The 6,000-nt window shown below is 44.1% G+C and overlaps 1 protein-coding gene across 4 annotated transcripts in view; it reads right to left on the minus strand.

The window, feature by feature from the left end:
- The window catches only part of LOC121286299 (unconventional myosin-XVIIIb-like), a 341,286-nt gene extending 335,940 nt beyond the window's left edge, over positions 1-5,346 (minus strand). For all 4 annotated transcript variants that reach the window (XM_041203361.1, XM_041203360.1, XM_041203359.1 and 1 more), the window contains exon 1: positions 5,283-5,346. The gene's annotated coding sequence lies outside the window, so the exon portion shown is untranslated. The remainder of the gene's footprint in view (positions 1-5,282) is intronic.
- Positions 5,347-6,000: the final 654 nt, after the last annotated feature.

Consider the following 6,000-nt stretch of genomic DNA (forward strand, 5'->3'; position numbering starts at 1 on the left):
ATCTACTAGGCCTCTTCACATGCCTGCGGGCAATATGCCCTGCTCTGCCACTATGAGCCTTCCCATGGGCCCATTTGCAAGGCTCTGGCCCAGGCTTGTCCAAACTTTTCACCTGTGGGGGTTGGGCACATTTCCATTTTCTTCTCACTCAAGGGGCCAACGAGGGATTTTCGGAAAGATAAGGTTTGGCACAACATTATATGTGAATTTCAAAATAAAGTTTTGGCATAAAGAAAAGAACCAACTTGCTGAGCAAAAATAAAGCAATGTCAAAGAAATAAAGTGATAATTAAAGAGTAATTAATGAAGATCACCATTAGAGTGTGAGAGCGACAGTCTGTTTGTCTGGCTCACTCCCAATCTCTTGATGCTCATTCACCCTCACCTACTGTGTGAGTAGGTGTGATTGTGTATTGGTGTATGGGGGTGAGGGTGAGTGGGAATCCTGTGATTATGAGTGAGCCAAACACACAGACACACCTGCACTCATTCACTCACTCCCCCACTCACTCGCACACACACTCTCTCATTACCTCCCACACACACTGCCATTCACACTTCCTCACTCATTCCCACACAAACTCCCTCATTCACTCCCACACACGCACCCTCACTCACTCCCACACACGGTCCCTCATTACCTCCCACACACTCTCCCTCATTCCCACACAAGCTCCCTCAATCTCTCTATCTCTCTCTCTCCCACACCCCTGGGCAGCGAGTGTTTTCATGTGCACCATGCAGCCCCCACACCCCCGCTCATGTTTGCACCATCACATCCGGCCTATTCCAGCACGGAATGAGTCTCTTCTTCCCAAACCAGGCCCAGCTCAGCATGGAGCAAGTATCTCCTTCCCCCACCCGGCCCAGCTCGGCGTGGAACGAGTCTCTCTTTCTCAAACCTGGCCCAGCCCGGCAGCGAGTCTCTCCTTCCCCCATCCAGCCCGGCACGGCAGCAGGACTCTCCTTCGCCGGCCCAGCTTGGCCACGAGTCTCCCCCTCCCCCACTTGGCAGACAGCAGTCTCTCTCTCTCAATCTTTCCCCAAAACATCTATTCGCAGATGCCACTCATTGCCGCCAGTATTGCCGTTCCTCCAATCACAGACTGCTTCTCTCCCACATTTGCTGGTGATAGGCAGCTTCTTTAAGAATCGGCCACTGCACTTACCGACATTTTGAAAACTACCTCTACAATGGGGGGGGGCACATTGGGGTCTTCGCAGGCCCGACGTTGGACAAGCCTGCTGTGACCAATCACACAGGGTCTCCCTGTGGGCCTTAATTTGTACTGTCAGCAAATCCACTGAACTGAGCTCCTCTGTAATCAGTCTGTCAGACCATGACCCAACATTCTGGGCCTTCATGTGGACTTGCAGGCAAGGCCCTGATCTCGTGCACCAGGCCTCACTGTGGGCCTATGTATTAGGCTCCATCACAACATTCCTTGTTCCCCCATGGATATATGTGCATGCTAAGTTTAACTTCCAGAGACTTAGTGTAGTAATTGTGGCTTTAAGGAATGTAGTGACTATAGCTTTAATTCTTATTGTACTGTCTAGTATCATGTGACAGTGTGAATGAATCAGTCTGAAGCACAGGGAACCTTCGGGGTGCAGTTTTTGTCTAGTTGTAGATCTTGATGGAACATGTAACTGCTGCTGTAGCCCTGTAAATAAAGTTTGCCGTTTCTTATGAGAAACCTATCTAGAAAATCAAGTCCATAACAACAGGCCATGAGGATAAATTGGTTCTGGCGCTGCCCCTCGCCTAGTGAATGTGAGTATCTTGTTCTAAACAGAAGAAAGGGAAAATATACTCACCAGATATACCACTTTTTGGAAGGATCGAATCCTCCGACTCGTCCACAGAGGATTAGAGTCAATATATAAAACGCCTTGGTTTCTTTTTCCAAGCAAACGAAATAACGGTGGAGGGGAAAAGGAAAGCAATCCTCCTAAAGCTTCTGTGGGAGTAAAACTTATAATTCAATCCATAATTCGACGGGCCTGAACACCCCCGATTCGAAGGCCTTCAGTGAATTGGTAGACTTCATGAACTGTAATTTTCAACCCAAACATGGGTAGCAAAGTTGAATGACTAACTGAACATTATGACTTCAGGGGGATCCTAAACGATATGTTAAGGGATTGTTTGGTCTGCGGTGTGCTCGATGATGCCATTCAACGCTGGTTATTAATTGAAGTAAATATTGGTTTTAAAAGAGCGATGGAAAGCGCCGAGTGGGATTCGCTGGCCTGAGGGGGTGTACAGAATGGTGCAGTTTTCTAGTTGGGGCAGGAACAGACTGCCGGGCATTGTGTGAAAACCAGGGAGTCGGCCGCAAAACTGGAGACAGTCCCTGCTACCCGGAAATTTAAATAACATACAGGAGACAGCTCAGCAGCAAATCTGAAAATGAATTGTTACCAATGTGAAAGTAACCATGTTCCTGAAACTTGCCTTTTTAAAGAGGTGAAGTGCCATTATTATCTTAAAGAGAGCTCATATTGAAGCAATGTAAAGCAAGATTGAGATAGACTCCCAGACAGCAAACTAAACTGATTGAAGTACATAATGTGGAAGAACCAGAAACCGCTAATCCCAATGTTTATTCTCTATTTAATGTGAAAGTAAGGAAAACAGAGCCAATCACTGTTACTCTGCAGGTCAATGGAAAACCTTTGATTATAGAAGTGAATACTGGTGCATTAGCCACTGTAGTGGGGGTGCACACATTCAAATATTTAAACAAGGGAATTCAACCATTGAACATGGAGCAGACTTCAGCCAAATTGATAACGTATGCTGGTGAAGCCATACAAGTGAAAGGTATTACCACTGTACCTGTTTATTACAAGCACCAGACAGCACCGCTCCCTGTGATTGTAGTGGAAGGTGAAGGACCAACACCTTTTAGGTTGTAATTGGTTGAGGGAAATTAACCTTGATCGGCCAGTGAGATTTCAAAAGGAAGCCGGAAGAGTTCCTGTGTTGGAAAAGGAACAAGGCAAAGTACTTCAGAATGAGCCTGGAGAGTTAATATGATGCGAAAGGAGTGTGTGGCCATTCAGCAGCCTGATGAAATGAAGATTGTCTTAAAGAGCAGCACGGAAGAATAGCAGAAGAAACTCAAGGAGACTCTGCTGAATTACAGAATTCAGGATGAAGCAAGTGAGCTTCACAAAGAAAAGGAAAACCAGTTGAAAGACTTTCACACACTGCAAGGATCCCGTAGGTCAAAGATTGTACCTCTGGAAAATTACAAAGAGAAGCAGGATGAATTTAACATCACTCTGAACAAACTGAAGAACCAGTTGGCAGAGAAAATGCAGCAATGTTCGAGGTTCCAGGAGGAAGCCAAAAAATACAAGAAGGAGACAGGAGAGCTGAAGAATCAGCTGATTGAAACAAAAGAGGCATCAGAAGGAAAGGTCGTGGAACCTTCCAAAATGCATGTGGGTGATGAAGCCTTGGGTAGCTCAACCCCCGAACTGAACCAAAGTTGAGACTTCGCCTGAGAGAAGTAAAAATGAAGGGCAAGATTAAACTCTATGGTAGGCAGAAGAAGGCAAGATGGAAGATGGTTCAGGAAAGACTATAGGACGAACCCCCCACACCACTACAGGTTTAACAACTTCACTATTACTTATGACGCACCACCTTCATACCAGATTAAGCCTGATACCTCCCAATGTGGAAAGGAAGGTAGAGAACAGTAAAGGGAATCAAAAAGTGACTCATGATTTGCATAGCCAAGAACGAGAATTTACTGCATGTGAAACAGTATTATCGGTGATAGATTGAGTTGGTTACCTAATGTAAGAGTTTCTGTGACCGGGCTATTGCCGTACCATGTAGAAGTGGAGGGCCAGATCACCCGAAAACACGTGGGTCATTTGAGAAGGGGGACCACCCCAACAAACCGATATTCCACCTGTAACCATTGTAGAACCTGTGGGCCCTGTTGTGATTGATCAACCAAGGGTAGACATACCAGATGTCTCCGTCGGAGTGGATAACATTGAACTGCCTGGGCCTGATGTTACTGCAATTCCAGAAAAGGAAGATTCAGTGAGAGATTTGAAAGTCATGGAGCGACAACATTCTACCCAGATCAGGAAACTACCTGAGAGACTGAGTTACAATTTCATAACCTGTGTGTATATTTGTAATGTCATGAATGTAGTTGTTCCTGTGAATGCAAATTGTAAAAAAAAAATTTAAAGGGGGAGGAATGTAGCTTTAAGGAATGTAGTGACTGTAGCGTTAAGACTTATTAAACTGTGTAGTATTATGTGAAAGTGTGAACGAATCAGCCCAAAGCATGGGAATCTTAGGGGTGGAGTTTTTATCTAAATGTAGTTCTTGATAGAAGCATGTAACTGCTGCTAAAGTCCTGTAAATGAAGTTCACTGTTTTTATGAGAAACCTGTCTGGAAAATCAAGTCCACAACACTTAGGTTCAACCATATGTTGGATACAAAGCACATTAAAACAAGTCATCACCTTCTCATTTTCAATTACATATTTTACATTTACTCAATGCATTGTTCTTTATACAGCGCTCCCTCCTGCTTTTCCAATAGCAAAATAAACTTAACTTCAGTATAGCGGCAAAAACTTTAAAACAACAAAACAAAACAAAAGTTTTTTTATTACTGTTTTAATGCTTGAGTTCATTCACCTTTCTCCCTGAACTGTGTGTCCATAGTGCAGTTCAGGAGGCCCATTCTCCAGACCATCCATTGAGCACTCGCTGGAGATTTCATTCCCTATACCCCACTCGCTATTTCCCATTCAGAGGATAAAACTAACAACCCAATGTTCAAATGGTCAACTCACAGTCCAGATCAGAGGGCCATATGATTTAGGCCAGGTCTTCCATTTCTTTCTAGAGGCTCGCACAATAAATCAATAAGATTTTGGCCTCAGATCACATTTGTCCCCCCCTCCCTGCCTCCAGGCAGCAGCAGGCAGTTTCATACCACCACCCCCCCCACCCCCCCACCACACACGACTTCTGAAGAGAGTCAACATTTTTTTTCTCGTCCACCTTCTACAGCAGAGCAGGTATGAGAACCCAGCGAGAGCACAATGAGAGAGCCTGGAGACTCGGGCAACAGCTGTCCTACATGCGGACTAAAAATAACCCTCTCGGTCAAGCTCTCCAGCACCCAGAAACAAACCGAGAGGAAAAAGAAACACAAACTAGAAAAAAAAGGTGCTAACTTCCATTCAAAAATAACCTCTTCACACCACAAACAAACAGCAGCAATTCTACCTTCCAGTGGGTTGCTTTTCCCGACTCGGTGAGGTTATATTTTTGGAAGTTTTGAAGCTTCTTTTCAAACAGCCACTAATGAATCCTACTAGGCAAGCAGACTACATAGAGCAGGAGAAATGTGATAAGGACTGACACCTCCCCCCAACCCCTAACATATACATACACACAAGTGTGATAACGCAGTCAACAGCTGACTGGACAGAACTCTGTACTATTAATACCCATTGGGTCCCAGGTTTGGGCACCCATTAACTGTTGCAGGCTCGGTAGTGACAGGGTTTGGTGAAAGGTTAAAATCAGAGAAGGGGTGGTGGGGGAAAGAAAGCAAGAGGTGGTTAGATTATTCTTACACTTTTTTTTAATTACTCCTCAGTTCCTTGAAGCTGGATGAATTTTAATTGGTATGTTTTTATATGCAGAAACAAGTCACTTCTGTCTGATGGCCAGGCCAGAAGTTGCTCATTTTCGACATTATTTAGTAGTAGATGTTTCAGTTATTAGAGAACCAAAGAAGAATAAAAATTCAGTGTTGAAGTGAGGCCAGTATTTCAGTGGATACTTTGGCTATAAAGAAACAGGAGGCCTCTATAGAATGTTGATTATTATCTTCAACTAAAGCTGTGTCCTTTATTTCTTTTAGTAAATTAACAAAAAATCCTTGTTCAGTTGACTCTTTTTAACATGTATTATTGTACTTAATCCAGATACAACTTTT

Source organism: Carcharodon carcharias, chromosome 13, assembly GCF_017639515.1.
Source record: "Carcharodon carcharias isolate sCarCar2 chromosome 13, sCarCar2.pri, whole genome shotgun sequence".
In the NCBI taxonomy this organism is placed as follows: domain Eukaryota; kingdom Metazoa; phylum Chordata; class Chondrichthyes; order Lamniformes; family Lamnidae; genus Carcharodon; species Carcharodon carcharias.